This window comes from Delphinus delphis, chromosome 12 (assembly GCF_949987515.2).
Source record: "Delphinus delphis chromosome 12, mDelDel1.2, whole genome shotgun sequence".
NCBI lineage: Eukaryota > Metazoa > Chordata > Mammalia > Artiodactyla > Delphinidae > Delphinus > Delphinus delphis.
In genome coordinates, this window is record NC_082694.2 from 10,688,557 (window position 1) to 10,705,376 (window position 16,820).

Sequence of the window (16,820 nt, forward strand, 5' to 3'; positions counted from 1 at the left end):
GTGGTTAAGAATCTGCCTGCCAATGCAGGGAACACGGGTTTGATCCCTGGTCCGGGAAGATCCCACATGCCGCAGAGCAACTAAGCCCATGTGCCACAACTACTGAGCCCGTGTGCTGCAACTACCAAAGCCCATGAGCCTAGAGCCCATGCTCCGCAACAAGGGAAGCCACCGAAATGAGAAGCCTGTGCAGCGCAAGGAAGAGTAGCCCCCGCTTGCCGCAACTAGAGAAAGCCCGCGCACAGCAATGAAGACCCAACAGATCCAAAAATAAATAAATAAAATTAATTAATTAAAAAAAAAAGAGAAGGAGCCACTATTAGCCTGTCTCGGGTGATGTTATAGAAGGTGGAAAGAGGCCACACAGAGAAGACTCCCACTGCTAGAGTGGATGGCAGATTATTCGTGAAAAGATAATTATGATCATCTGGATAAGCTGAGCCATAGGTCTGTGAAGATATTTTAAAATGATACACAAACCATAAAGTTTTCGTAAAAGAGTCTTGTGGGGCACCCATGTATTTCCAGTATGTTTACCAAAAATAATACTACATAAATCTTACACTCATGTTTTGGTCATCACACACCTATAAAAACATACAAATATACTGTATATATAAAAAATAGAATGTGTAAATCTACATCAACATGGAAAATAGACCATAATATATTAAGTGTGTGTGGGGGGGGAAAGCCGGTTAGAAAAGCATGCTATGGTTTAATACCACTGTGTTACATGTTGTGTGTATATACTACCTAGGAAATATGCTTAGGAAAAAAGTTTCAAAGGGTGAATTCCAAAATATTTACAGTGATCTTCTAAGGGTGTAGGGATTGATTACGGGTGACTTTTACCTCTTTCTATGCTTTTGAACTGTTTAACAATGAGCAGGTACTATTTTCAAAATATAAAGATAACATTCAGACAATGCCCAAATCATGAATGAATGGGCTCTGGTGTGTCTTACTCGAATGGAGCTCAAAATGCGTTTTCTAAAGAAACAGGTGCGCCCAAGCTGGCATGTGTAACCCATTTTAACTAATGACAAATTTCATTTCAGGATAAAAAAGGCGTGCTTTCTTCTGGGCGGCCGCTACAGCAGGGGCGGGTCCTTCCTCCGAGGGACCTGCGCCCCCAAAGGAAGACCCTTGTAGTCCGGATCTGGAAATGAGGAGTCTCAGGTTGCAAACCCAGGTCAACAGAAGGCCTGCGGGCAGAACCAAGGAAAGACGAGGCGGAAGGACTGAGAGCCCTTGCGTGGGTCTGGTCCCCCTATCCAGACGCCAGCTCTCGCCCGGGGGCCGGACATTGCTGGGAGCTCAGCGAGTCCCCTTGCCAGTCCCCGAGGGGGCGAAGAAAACTCCTCCTTTGCAATGATCCATCCTTCCAGGTTGGCAGGATAAAGAGCACAGGGACCGGGTCTCTAAGCCATGTCTCGCTGCCTGTTATCTGGGGCCTGGAAAGTTCTGAACCTCCCAAAGCCTCAGCTTCCTCATCTGATAAACACGACAATAAAAGTCCTTTCCTTTTAAGGTCAGTGTGCAGATTAAATAACCCCATATATTTTAGAGACCCTTGCTCACGGATTAGTCACCTGCACCTCCTGGGTGTTGATATCTCATCTGTGTTCACATTACAAAATATAGCATTTACCACAGAAATCTACACCTTCCTGAGTTGGTTATCTGTTGGTACCTCTAATGAAATTCTGAGAACCTCAAGGGCAAAGACTAAAATTAGACCTAGTTCAGTTCTGGTTGTGCAACAGCTAAGTGTTTTTGAATGAACGAATGGAATAAATGAATGACACAGGTTTGAATAAATAATACAGTGTTCCAGCCATGAAAAATAGGAGAGTGTTTGGGTAGGGTAGGGATCGTACCTTTTTGCTTTTATAGGCTGTTTGGAAGTTAGAGATAACTTACAGGAAGCAAGCCTAAGATCCACACAGAATCCTGACCAGGATGATGCAGAAATTGGGTCTATGGCCAAGAATTAGAGAAGCAAATAAACAAACATTTAGATCTTAAATAAAATATTTGGTTTGGGGGCTATGGGTGGTAGATCATGGAAACCAAGGCAAGATAACGGGGATACAGTAAACAACTATGTGAGAAACCATTTTTATCAACCACAAATTTCAAAAAATCATTTTTTTTCACAACTGCAAGGTTTTCATCAAACCAGCTTCTTATTATCACAAGTTGCAAAAATTATCTTGCTCTGGTGACAAACATTTTTTGAAGCTTGCTGTGCAGTCAAGGCCTGTGTGGACAGACTTGTATGTTGTTGATGCTTCTGAACATAAAGCGGAAGTCGAAAATTGCTTCCTTGTTTTCAGTCATCCAGGAATGCCCTGTGGAGGAGGAGAATTATTAATAGAAGAGCTGCTACCTGTGCATAAAATGCACCACTCCTGCTTAATCAATCTGAATGGCATATCATTGCACATTATTTACTTCTCATATATTTCTTCAGAAAAACAACAGGCTCTCTCCTCTCAGATGTAGCACTTGTACTGCTGGGAGTACAACAAATAGATGCTAATGATTAAATGGAGATTTCAAGATGTAAGCAGATTCTGTCCAAAGTCTATCATGATGAATTGTTCATTCATTCAAAAATATTTATTTGAGCATATTTTATAACCATGGAAAGTATGTTTGGATCAGATACAATGAAAGGTATGAGAACAGGATCTAAGTCCTCAGCAAGGATCTCACCTATACACACATATTTCCGGTTTGTTCTCCCATCTTGCTCCCAGTTTGCTAATTACCATACTTCTCTCTCCTAATGTTCTGTTCTTCATCATTACAGAGTTTTCTTTCCATATTCTGATCTACTTACTTTTTCTTCTCGTGTTTCATTAGCATTTTCCCAAAGTTTTTTGGAGTTCTTTCGTAGATTTTCAGCCATTTATACATTTCTTAAATATTTAAGCCTTTGAATAAAACAAACATTCAAAAAATGCATAAACATTTTTATCAAGTAAATACTGGTCAAAGACATTCTATCTCCCCACAAATTGATTATTAATTACAAAAGGAAAAATAGTAGCTTCACAGCAGAGAGATCTGTCAAGAGATCAAAATTAACATCACCATGATGTGCTTCCTGGGACAATAGAAAGGACACAACATCGCCCACATAATATTCTTGCCAAAAGTGCATAACTTGTATAACCCACACTGTGGGGAAACACAAAATCAAATATAAATATATTTTACAAAATAACTGGTGTTTACCCTTCAAAATGACAGTGTCAAGAAAGACAAAAAAGGGAATTCCCTGGCTATCCAGTGGTTAGGACTCTGAGCTTCCACTGCAGGGGGCACGGGTTCCATCCCAGATTGGGGAACTAAGATCCTGAAAGCTGTATGGTGCAGCCAAAAAAAAAAAAAATGCTGAGAGAGGAATAGCTCCAGATTTAAGAAAACTAAAGAGATAAGACAATTAGTGAAATGTATAATTCTGCATTGGATATTGGAAGCTGAAAAAGTGCTGTAAAAGACATTATTGAGATAACTGTCAAAATTAGAATATGGCAACAGTATTGCATTACTGTTCGGTGAGAAAATGTCCTTATTCTTAAGAAATCCACACTGCTGTATGAAGGATTAAAGGGGCATGAATGTATGCAACTTTAAGTTATTTCAGAAGGAAACATATAGAAAATAGTAAAAACAAATGTGGCAAAATATTAATAATTGCTTAATGTGAATAAAGGGTACATTTAAGTTTGAAATTACTTCAAAGTAAAATTTTAAAAAAGAAAAATGAATTTTATCTATATTAACACTTTAAAGTATTAATTTCAAAATGCAGAGCACATCTTAAGCAAACATGTTACACTTTAGAGAAATTCTATGCTTCATTTTAGTTTTTATTTTTATTTATTTATTTCAGGTAGAAGTTGTGACTTTATTTATTTATTTATTTTTAACATCTTTATTGGAGTATAATTGCTTTACAATGGTGTGTTAGTTTCTGCTTTATAACAAAGTGAATCAGCTATACATATCCATATATCCCCATACTTCCTCCCTCTTGCTCTATGCTTCATTTTAAGAAGAGCAAACATTCAGAAACCACGCTGAATTAGTCACTTCCTGCCTCTCACCCACCCATGGTGACATCTGTCAACTAACAGACATGGTTCTCACGTGACACTGGATGTTTGCATGTCTGTTGGTTGAAATGATCGATCACATGAATATCACACAAAAGTGAACCTTGGGAAGACACACTGTGATGCAGAATGTGACCATACTTCAGCTTGGCGATATTCAAGGGTTTGGCCGTGAGTGTGAAGAGAAATCGGGTGAGAGGGGTGTCATGACTTAGAAAAGAGTAGTGTTGGGCCATATCAGGAATATTTTAAAATAACTTTTGGAGTTTTAGGTATACAAGCAAGAGGTGTAATATATGTTCTTTGAAGAAATCTTAGAAAATACAGGTAAGCAAAAGGAAGAAAATAAAAATCACCCACAACCCTACCACCCAAGATAACTGCTGTAAGCGTTTTGAAGTTGACATAGGTCTGAAGGATGTTCACACAGAGGCCGAAGTGTCGTTAACAGTGTGGCTGTAGGGCCGGCCCTACCCCCATTCTTCAGTCGTGAGGCCTTGGCTAAGCTATTTGGCCACTTTACATCTCAGTTTTCTTTATCTGTAAAATGGAGAAAATACTACTACCTTGCTCAAAGTATTGATATAAGTAAGTGAGTTAATATTTCTAAAGCACTTTAGAACAATGCCTGGCGTATGGTGAAACAATATGCATGTTAACATAAATTTTCTTTTTCTCTTCTTTTTTTAAAACAAATACTGGGACTTCCCTGGTGGTCCAGTGGGTAAGACTCTGCACTCCCAATACAGGGGGCCCAGATTCGATCCCTGGTGAGGGAACTAGATCCCACATGCATGCCACAGCTAAGAGTCTGCATGCTGCAGCTAAAAGATCCCCCCATGCGACAACGAAGATCCCCTGTGCCACGACTAAGACACGGCACAGCCAAAATAAATTAATTAATTAAAAAAAAAAAAACCTGAAATACTATAACAGGTAAAACTAACCTATAGTAGAAAAAAATCATAACAGTGAATCCCCCTAGGGACAGAGATTGATTAAGAAGGGCATGAGGGAACTTTCTGGGGTAATGATAATGTTCTATACCTTGGTGGGGGGTTGAATTTACACAAATTTATGAGTTTGTCAAAACGCTGAGAATTTTACACTTAAGGTCCGTGCATTTCATTACATGTAAATTTTATTTCAAATGAACAAAAAACTGTAAGCAAATACTGAAATATTGTTAATGATGTTCATGCTAAAGTATTTAGGGGAAAGTATACTAGTGCCTGTAATTTACTTCAAAATGCATCAAAAAATAAGGTGGATTGATGGATGGATAGAGGGTTGGATAGATGTGCAATAAAGCAAGTATAGTAAAATGTTAATGTTAGAATTGAGGTAGTGTTCATCATAAAATTCTTTCAGTTTTTTGGTATGACTAAAATTTTTCATAATATATAAAACATGGGGAAAATAATATATAATACTGTGGTACTAACTTGCTGTTTCTGCTCTAAGATGTATCATGATAATCCTATGTTATTAGTCTTTTCTATAAATGTAATCATTGTAATATCATATTCTATAGATTAATGTAATTAACTAAACCACTATTACATATTTCAATTAATTCTGAATTCATTACAAAGCAGTGAGAAGAATGCTTCATGAAAGAACTCTCATTAATACCCTCAAAGATTTACGAGAGGACATTTTATCTATGAAACTAGAACAAGATACCCTTTAAAAAATTAGAGTCCTGGGGAGGGAGGGATAAATTAGGAGTTTGGAATTAACAGATACACACTAAAACAGATAAGCAGCAAGGACCTACTGTATAACACAGGGCACTATATTCAATATCTTGTAATAACCTGTAATGGAACAGAATCTGGAAAAGAATATATATGTATATGTGTGTATATATAACTGAATCACTTTGCTATGCACCTGAAATAACACAACATTGTAAATCAACTATATTCAATTAAAAACAAATTAGAATCCAAAAGGATTTTTTGGAAATTAAAAACTTGATAATAGAAATGAAAAACTCCATAGAGAGACTGAACGATAAAACCAAAGAAATCTCCCCAAGTTACAGTGAACATGCAAAGGGCTGGAAAAGAGTAGAGAAAAATTACAAGGGTCAGCCAAGTAGGTCCAACATATGACAATTTGATGTCCCAGAAAGAACAGGGAAAAAGGAAAGGAGGAAATCTCAGCAAAGAAATAATGAAACAAGTACCCATAACTGGAGGACATGAGTTTTCAGATTGAAGCTGAGTGCCCAGCACATGGATGAAAATAAACCCACACCAAGGTATCTTCAGAACCCTCAGGACAAACAGAGGATTCTACAAGTTTCTAGACAGAAACAGGTCACATACACAGGATCAGAAAGAATGGTGTCAGACTTCTCAGCACAGCATTAGAAGCAAAGAGATGAAAGAACAATGCCTTCAAAGTTCTGAAGGAAAATGGTTTCCAAGTCTAGAATTTTATGCTCAGGCAAATTACCAAACAAGAGAGTAGGAATAAAGAGGGTTTTAGCCATACAAGGTTTAAAAAGAAAACACAACCTCCCATGTATCCCTTTTCTTTCTTTTTTTTTTTTGTTGAATTCTACCAGTCTTTGAGCACTTCACCTACTATATGCTGTGTTGAGTATTAGTTTCATACCTTTTATTTTTTCATTTTTTTTGGCTGCAGAGCTTGTGGGATCTTAGTTCCCAGGCCAGGGGTCGAACCCAGGCCCCTGCAGTAGAAGCACGGAGTCCTCACCACTGGACTGCCAGGGAATTCCCTGTACCCCTTTTCAAGAAGCTGAAACCACCACCTTGCTGGCTGCCCAACTGCCTGCGCTTCCAGGCCTCCTTGTGGCCTCGCCTGCTTGGTAGACGCCCAGGGAAGCTGAGGCCAGCCTCTTATGCAGACATTCTGCCTCATCTGACCTTCTCCTGGTGCCTCCATCTATTGGGACCACATTGCCCTTTCTTTGCACAGCTGGGTTTGTGCTTGCTACCCGTTTTCTCAAAACTGAGCAATATATATATTTTAAAAATAAAGTTATTTATTTTATTTTTTGGCTGCATTGGGTCTTCGTTGCTGCACACGGGCTTTCTCTAGCTGCAGCGAGCGGGGGCTACTCTTCATTGCAGTGCAAGGGCTCCTTATGGTGGTGGCTTCTCTTGTTGTGGAGCATGGACTCTAGTTGCGCGGGCTTCAGTAGTTGTGGCACGCGGGCTCAGTAGTTGTGGCACGCGGGCTCACTAGTTGTGGCACACGGGCTTAGTTGCCCCGTGGCAGGTGGGATCTTCCCAGACCAGCGCTCGAACCCTTGTCCCCTGCATTGGCAGGCAGATTCTTAACCACGGCACCACCAGGGAAGCCCCCTGAGCAATATATTGATTACAGATCATATACAAGTAGTAAATTTATAAAGAATGGCTCACATAAAAGTCAGGAAAGTGGTTACTTCTGGTGGGGGGAGTGGGAGGAACCACTGGAGGCCCCCCATGGGGTTTCTGAGGTTCTAGGGTGATGGGCACATAGGTGTATGATCTCTTTTCCTATTTCCTTGGCACCTTGGTCTCTGGCAGGAATTAGTACTCCAAGCCTTCCCTAAGCCTGCCCTCAGCTGTACCTGCCTCTGAGAAGGGCTTACGCTTGGTGATCCTCCTCACAACGGGCACAGTCACGAGTACATGGCAGGTATTGTGTCCATGCTTGTTGGCTTATTAAAAAGTTGGCTGCAGGGAGTTCTACGGGAAGTTCAGTGGTTAGGACTCCACGCTTTCACTGTTGAGGGCCCAGGGTCAGTCCCTGGTCGGGGAACTAATATCCCACAAGCTGTGCGGTGCCACAGGGGGGAAAAAAAAAAGTTGGTTTGATACACAGTTGGAAAGACTATGGTGCCTCAGGAAAATATTATTAGGGCTTGGGATCTGGAGTTCATCCAAACCGGCAGTCTGGGCTGGGGGCTTGGAGCTGCCAAGATGAAACCAAATTGGTGCCCAGAGAGAAAGGTGGGCAGGAGTGCAGTAAGATGCAATGCAAGTATGTTTTTTTTCTTTAAAGGCTCCACTCTGCCATGGAAATTGGAGGGAATAGCACGGTAGGAATCGGGGAGCCCGAGAGAGGATCTGCCCAGTAGGAGATTCAGCCGGTCACAAGTCTGTCCTCCGTCTGTGATAGAAACCAGTCCTCGAAACTGCAAGCCACCAGCTGCCTGATTGGTTCTATCAAGGAGCCAGTATGAGCCATGCCTTAACACGTGACTGCCTTTGCAGGGGGTCAACATTTCTATATAGTTATGACATTATTTCATTTTTAAACGAGCATATGGCAATCTGCAGACAAAAATGAATTCTCAGTCCCTTCAAGTCAATCACCTGGAGAGGCCACATATTCAGCCCAACAGCGCATTCTGGTACAGCCGCCCAACCTACAGCCATGCTGCTGGATATACTTGATGCCGGCAAACTGCCATCTCTGTGAGGGCTGTAGTTTGGGGAAGAGCCAAGGGTCATTCAGAACCCAGTGCACTGTGTGGAAGGGCCATCAGGTTTGGTAGGACCATTTGGGATAAGAAAAGAAGGATATGGCAAAGAATGAGGCAGTCTTCCTGTGTTTGAGTCACACACTGTCTCCAAGCACTATTTCCTGGCATAGTTCTAGGTGCCCAGCAGCCCTATGGAGTAGGTAAAACTATCCCCGTTACACAGACGATGCACCTGAGGCACAGAGTCACTAAGAACTTACCCAAGGGAATTCCCTGGCAGTCCAGCGGTTAGGACTTTGTGCTTTCACTGCAGGGGGCCCGGGTTCGATCCCTGGTCAGGGAACTAAGATCTCCCAAGCCGCGAAGCGCGGCCAAACAAAAGAACGTACCCAAGATTGCACCGCTAGTAAGGGGTAAACCTGGGATTTGAACCCAGGCAGGCTGACACAAGACTCCATGCTTTAAAAAAAAAATTTTTTTTTGATGTGGACCATTTTTAAAGTCTTTATTGAAGTTGTTACAATATTGCTTCTGTTTTATGTTTTGGTTTTTTGGCCCCAAGGAATGGGGGATCTTAGCTCCCAGACCAGGGATCGAACCTGCACCCCCTGCATTGGAAGGCGAAGTCTTAACCACTGGATTGCCAGTGAAGTCCCAAGATTCCATGCTTTTAATCACTACATCAAACTGCCTGGAAGGGAACAAAGTTTTTTTAGAAACATGCACCAGATGAAATAATTAGAAAATCAATTTTGTCTCTACATACTTAAATCATATATATATACATATATATATATATATATATAAAAATATATATGAATTCTGTCTGGTTTCCTGGTACAGTCCTGGAACTAGTATAGTGATTGGCACATAGGAGAGAGTAAATTTTGCTACATGAAGAAGTGAGTGAATGAATGAAGTAGTTCAAAGTATGCATTACTGGGTGAACTGATGTTCTAGGCAAATAAAGAGGGCAGTGTCATTTATTGATTCCCTCTTGATGTAGGACATTGTGTTTCCTGGAGTCATCTGATTTAGTCTCACTCTAACCCTATAAGGGGCATGTTCAATCCTAGGTCAGGAGTCATTTCACCATCCAATATGCAAGTTACCTTTAAAGGGCTTTTAAGGGTGACCCAGCACTCCTCTTTCTCAGCCCCAAGAATTCAGGCAACTTAAAGGCTTCCTGGATACACCAAAGACAATCACCTAGTCCCTTGGTGTTTCACTCTCATTTCTAACATTCCATAACCCCTGCCCATGGTCCTTCCATCAGGTGTACCTAATCTCCTGCTCTACCTCCTGCAATAGCCTCCCGGCTCTACTCCCTGTCTCTGGTTCCCCCACCGCTGACTCTCCCACTATCCATCTTTTTTTTTTTTTTTTTGGCGGTACGCAGGCCTCTCACTGTTGTGGCCTCTCCCATCGTGGAGCACAGGCTCCGGACGCGCAGGCTCAGCGGCCATGGCTCACGGGCCCAGCCACTCCGCGGCATGTGGGATCTTCCCGGACCGGGGCACGAACTCGTGTCCCCTGCATCGGCAGGCGGACTCTCAACCACTGTGCCACCAGGGAAGCCCTCCCACAATCCATCTTACCTAGCACTGTCAGCATCACTTTCTCCATAACTAGCTCTGTGAGGAAACCCCTGTAAAGAGGATCTGCAATGAGATGGCCCGGCTTTGAGGCAGATGAAGCCAGGCAAGTCAGTTATCTTCTATGGGCCTCAGTTCCTTCCTTGGTAAAATGGGAAAAAAATCAATATATTTCATAGAACTTTATGGCAATTAAATGAGATTACGTGCGCTAAAGTATTTTGCAGGGACTTCCCTGGTGGGTAAGACCCTGGGCGGAACTAGATCCCACATGCCACAACTAAGACCCGGTGCAGCCTAATTAATTAATTAATTAATTAAAAATAAATAAAGTACTTTGCAAATGCTTGCCACATGATCAATAGTATTTTTTTTCCTTTGCGTAATCTAAATGTTGGTCCCTCTAATCAAACACCTGCTATAAAGCTGCAAGAAAAAAAACCTCCCAAACCAGAAACTTGCTAACACTTACTATTGTCTCCTATGATAAAGCAAAATCTCTTTACAATGACATTATTTTTTCAAGGGATTCTAAGTTATATCTACCCAAATTATGTCACATTGTTCCATTCCTTACATTTGCCTTGCACTCAGCTGAATTGAACTCTTAACAGTTCCTGGGACTTGCCTTTGTCTTTCCACATTTATACTTTTGCTTTTTCTGTGTCCCCCTGAAATCTCCTCCGCTCCCTGCCTCTGCTGAAATCCTGGTCGGCCTTTTTACATCACAACTGCAAAGCCTCAGCCAGTCTCCTAAATTAGAAGTGAGCTCTCTGATCTTCCAATGCCCCCTTGTGGCACTGACTGCATTCCGCTTTTTTTTATTTTTTGGTACGCGGGCCTCTGGCTGTTGTGGCCTCTCCCGTTGCGGAGCGCAGGCTCAGCGGCCATGGCTCACGGGCCCAGCCGCTCCGCGGCACGTGGGATCCTCCCGGACCGGGGCACGAACCCGTGTCCCCTGCATCGGCAGGCGGACTCTCAACCACTGCGCCACCAGGGAAGCCCAAACATTTTCAATTTTGATGAAGTCTAATTTATCAATTTTTTCTTTTGCTGCTTGTTCTTTTGGCATCATATCTAAGAAATCATTGCCTAACTCAAGGTCATGAAGATTAACACCTATGTCTTGTAATAATTTTACAGTTTTAGCTCTTACATCTAGGTCTGATCCATTTTGAATTAATGTTTGTGTATGATATGAGGGAGTAGTGCAACTGAGCAGGACCCTGTGGGGCCCTCCCAGGTACAAAAGCCTTTACATGTCTCCTGTTTCTTATTTGTAGGAAAAAGGCTTCAGCCTCCTAGACTTTCCCTGAGTTCCAAAATGCAGATGCAAACAGTTACTAATTAGGAAAGGGAGGGAATGCAGAACCAAAGGAAAAACAGTCAAGAAACAATAGTGGGCTTCCCTGGTGGCACAGTGGTTAAGAATCTGCCTGCCAGTGCAGGGGACACGGGTTTGAGCCCTGGTCCGGGAAGATCCCACATGCCGTGGAGCAACTAAGACCGTGCGCCACAACTACTGAGCCTGTGCTCTAGAGCCCGTGAGCCACAGCTGCTGAGCCCACGTGCCACAACTACTGAAATCCGTGTACCTAGAGTCTGTGCTCCGCAACAAGAGAAGCTACCGCAATGAGAAGCCTGCGTACCACAACGAAAGTGTAGCTGCCGCTCGCCACAACTAGAGAAAGCCCGCACACAGCAACAAAGACCCAACACAGCCAAAAATAAATAAATTAATTTATTTTTAAAAAAGGAACAATAGTACAGCAGTAAAGCAGAGTCCTAGTTCCTCCTCAAGGGATATACATAACAATACATTGGAACTTCCCTGGTGGTCCGATGGGTAAGACTCTGCGCTCCTAATGCAGGGGGCCCAGGTTCGATCCCTGGTTGGGGAACTAGATCCTGCATGCATGCTTCAACTAAGAGTCTGCATGCCGCACCTGAGAAGTCTGCATGCTGCAACTAAGAGTCCACGTGCCACAACTAAAGATCCTGCATGCCACAACTAAGACCCAGCGTGGCCAAAATAAACAAATAAAATAATAAACAAACAAACAAATAAATAAAACAATATATCTTTGAGTTCTTCTGCAGAAACTAAGGCCCCCACCCAGGTGGAGGATGGTAACTTCAGGCTGAGGACAAGATTCCTGGAGCACCGCCCTGTTACCTCACCACCAGGCAATCAGAAGAAAGTCACACACTCTGCAGCCCTAACCACAAATTTTGCCTTTAAAAACTCTTCCCTGAAAACTATCTAGGAGTTCGGGTCTTTTGAGCACTAGCCACCCCTTCTCCTTGCTTGGCCCTTGCAATAAAACTTTCTCTGCTCCAAACTCCAACATTTTGGTTTGTTTGACCTTACTGTGCATCAGGCACACAAACTTGGGTTCCACAAAAGGGGGTATAAATTCATCCTTTTGCATGTGAATATCCAGTTGTCCTAAAACCATTTGGTAAAAAAACTTCTTTTCTCATCACACTGTCTTGGTACCCTTGTCAAAAATCAATTGCCCAGGGAGTTCCCTGGTAGCCTAGTGGTTAGGATTCAGCACTTTCACTATGGAGACCTGGGTTTGATCACTGGTTGGGGAACCATCCCATGTGCCAAGTGGCATGGCGTGACCAAAATACAAAAAAAAAAAAAAAAAAAAAATCAATTGCCCATAAATGCAGGGGTTTATTTTATTTTTGGATTCTTGATTCTATTCCATTGAGCTATGTGCTTATCTCTCTTTCAAATTTACAACACATTGGATCAAGCGTCATTCTACATGTTATGAGGACAACAGCTTTTCCCCACTGCCAAGGGGCTGGGAATTCTCAGGGACACATTCCCTGCCCCCCTTACCTCTTGTACCAATTCCTTGTTTTCACTGAATTCTCTCTCAGCTTTGAGTCTTGTCTTCTATAACCTAGCTCTTCCCACTCCATTTCAACTTTCCCTGGATACCACCTCCATTCCTTCATGCCCTAGAGTACCACAAACACATTAGTGTGTGGCAAACTCCTACTCAGGATTTGAGTAAATGAATGGAGAATCTTTAAAAGTTCATATAGGCAGCAACTTAGAAAAACAATTTAGATATCACTGCCTAAAAGTGCATCAGCCAGTTTCTGTGATGGTAAATTTTTCCTTGTTTGTGACTCCTTTAGGTCCTGGCTAATTGTCATCTTCCTGGGCTCTCTTGCTTCCTGGATACCTTTCTTTTATTTTTTTTCTTTTTTCCTTTAACATTACTTTACAATGTTGTGTTAGTTTCTGCTGTATAACAAAGTGAATCAGCTCTATGTATACGTATATCCCCATATCCCCTTCCTCTTGCGTCTCCCTCACCCTCCTTATCCCACACCTCTAGGTGGTCGCAAAGCACTGAGCTGATCTCCCTGTGCTATGCAGTTGCTTCCCACTAGCTATTTTACATTTGGTAGTGTGTATATATGTTAATGCACTCTCTCACTTCGTCCCAGCTTACCCTTCCCCCTCCCCGTGTCCTCAAGTCCATTCTCAGGAATTGTTTATTCCTGTCCTGAAACTTTTCTTTTTTTATATATTCTATATATATGTGTTAGCATACGGTATTTGTTTTTCTCTTTCTGACTTACTTCACTCTGTATGACAGACTCTAGGTCCATCCACCTCACTACAAATAACTCAGTTTCGTTTCTTTTTATGGCTGAGTAATATTCCATTGCATATATGTGCCACATTTTCTTTATCCATTCATCTGTGGATGGACACTTAAGTTGCTTCCATGTCCTGGCTATTGTAAATAGTGTTTCAATAAACATTGTGGTACATGACTCTTTTTGAATTATGGTTTTCCCAGGGTATATGCCCAGTAGTGGGATTGGTGGGTCATATGGTAGTTCTATTTTTAGTTTAAGGAACCTCCATACTGTTCTCCATAGTGGCTGTATAAATTTACATTCCCACCAACAGTGCAGGAGGGTTCCTTTTTCTCCACACCTTCTCCAGCATTTATTGTTTGTAGATTTTTTGATGATGGCCATTCTGACCAGTGTGAGATGATATCTCATTGTAGTTTCGATTTGCATTTCTCTAATGATTAGAGATGTTGAGCATCTTTTCATGTGTTTCTTGGCAATCTGTATATCTTCTTTGGAGAAGTGTCTATTTAGGTCTTCTGTCCATTTTCAGATTGGGTTGTTTGTTTTTTTAATATTGAGCCGCATAACCTGCTTATATATTTTGGAGATTAATCCTTTGTCAGTTGCTTCGTTTGCAAATATTTTCTCCCATTCCCTGGATACCTTTCTCTTCCCCTCCCTACATGTCAGCCTCCAACCCCCACTCCTCCTTTTCTGATGAAGGGCACTTTAATTCTCTCCTTGACTTACCTTCACCAAAACTCCCCAGCCTCACCCTTTCTAATAAAAAGGCCTATGAAGTTTTCCCGAGCGTTTCCCTCAACAGAAGAACTCCCATCTCTGACGTAAACACTGCCCCTTCCCTAGAGTGAGGAAGCACAGTTTGCATCTTGTTTTCTAAGTCACAATATTTTTCTTCCTGTTTCAGTGTGACAATCCTCTTTTGGCTGCAGCCTCCTCATGTGGGAAGCTGAACTACTCCATCTCCAAAGCTCCTTCCAGTTCTGATGTCCAAATCCATCTAAATTACTAACTGGAAAATTATATTTGATAGAGCTTGCTTAGAGAGGAAAAGGGAAGATGGGGAATTTTCCTTTTTTCCCTGCTTCACAGATTTGCCAGTGGCCCAGGCTCAACTGTGAACCTGAGTACCACTTCTATCTAAATGCAGAGCAGAATCCCTAAAATACTTTTCAGACCCTTTTGTGTCATCTGTGTGATCCACGGCATGGCCACGGAATGAAAGTCAGTCCTGAGGATTCAGATTTAAATAATCTTCAGTGAGCCCCCACCTTGAGCCAGGCACTTTGTATCTGCTTTTAATCACACCACCTCATTTAATCATAAAAGTCCTCAGAAGAAAGTTTCATTGCCTCAATTTTAAGGATGGCAAAATGACACTCTCTTAAAGAGACAAGGTAGCTACTCAAAGTCACACAGCTGCTGAGGAGAAGAGCCGTCAAAGGACTTGACTGTGCCTTGGAAGGCCCAGTTAGATGTACAAAAACACGGTCAGGGTTGCAAACTCCAGGCCTACAGGGACCAGGCAGCTAACACCAAGGAGTGAGGGCTTCAAGTAAGAAAACAGGTGCGGTGGGAGGCGCATACACATGCTCTAAGGGTGGCAGTTGCTGATAAGCCCTGGGCAAGCAGCCACGTAGGAACGTGTGTCTCATGTGGCTCGTATTCTGATTCTTTCCTAGATGCTGGAAATCCAGATTGTGTGAACTATCCCAATTTTTTAATAAGGCACCAATAATGAGTCAAGCAAAATACCCACACAGGTCAAATTTGGCCCAGCAGACGGCTATTGAGGATGAATTCCTTTAGCTTCCCTTCATTCATCTTTCAAAAGCAAACAGGCTGGACTTCCCTGGTGGCACAGTGGTTAAAGAATCCGCCTGCCAGTGTAAGGGGACACGGGTTCGAGCCCTGGTCCGGAAAGATTCCACATGCTGCGGAGCAACTAAGCCTGTGCGCCACAACTACTGAGCCTGCACTCTAGAGCCCGCGAGCCACAACTACTGAAGCCCCGACGCCTAGAGCCCGTGCTCCGCAACAAGAGAAGCCACCGCAATGAGAAGCCCACGCACCGCAACGAAGAGTAGCTCCCGCTCGCCACAATTAGAGAAAAGCCTGCGCGCAGCAATGAAGACCCAACACAGTCAAAAATAAATAAATTTATTTAAAAAAAGAAAAAAACGGGCTTACCTGGTGGCGCAGTGGTTGAGAATCCGCCTGCCGATACAGGGGACACGGGTTCGTGCCCCGGTCCGGGAAGATCCCACATGCCGCGGAGCGGCTGGGCCCGTGAGCCATGGCCGCTGAGCCTGCGCGTCCGGAGCCTGTTCTCCGCAATGGGAGAGGCCACAACAGTGAGAGGCCCGCATACCGCAAAAAAAAAAAAAAAAAAAAGCAAACAGGCTCTAAATGAGGTAACCATTCAGCTATTCGTTGCCATTCCACAGAGCAGAACTGGTTGATTGGGGGAGGGCAGGGGTGCCTTCTGGCCCTGGGGGGCTTTGTTGTTGGAGAGGAAATTAAATCACTGTCTTCAAGGAGTTGGCCCCCTGTTGTTCCTTGGGCGGTGGAGAGGGCCCTGCTGTGGAATGGGACAAGCGTTTTGGGAGCAAAATGGGGTTTCCCGGATGCCCAGAACGAGGGTTTCGGAGGCACGGGTTTTAGATGGGATGGGGGGGGGGGGGACAGAGCTTTTTTTCAATTGTTTAATATAGAGGAAAAACCCAAAGGAAGATACCAGATACCAGAAACACACACACAACACAGTTCAGTCCCTCGCAAGGTGCTTGAGTTTCCTCAGCCGGAAATGGGGCTCATTAGCCCCTCCTTGCCTGCAGAGCTCACAGGACTGTTACCAGGGGAAGAAGCGCGTGGTACAGGATAGCGGGCTAAGCAGGCATAAGATGTGAGGAGTCCTGCGGGACGAAGGCCGGAACCCGAGATAGGGAGAGTACTGGTCCGGAACCGTCTTTCGAGAGTCCCGGGATTTGCCGGTCCCGCCCA

General features: G+C 43.1%; 1 long non-coding RNA gene and 1 other non-coding gene across 2 annotated transcripts; one reads left to right on the forward strand and one right to left on the reverse strand.

Moving 5' to 3' along the window:
• Window positions 1-1,867: 1,867 nt before the first annotated feature.
• On the reverse strand, window positions 1,868-16,156 carry LOC132435580 (uncharacterized). The gene is made up of 3 exons (XR_009521583.1): window positions 16,008-16,156; window positions 2,852-2,945; window positions 1,868-2,357 (listed from the first exon to the last, which is right to left on the reverse strand). It is a non-coding gene; the product is annotated as an uncharacterized lncRNA (long non-coding RNA).
• On the forward strand, window positions 12,007-12,079 carry TRNAR-CCU (transfer RNA arginine (anticodon CCU)). The gene has a single exon. It is a non-coding gene; the product is annotated as a tRNA-Arg (tRNA).
• Window positions 16,157-16,820: the final 664 nt, after the last annotated feature.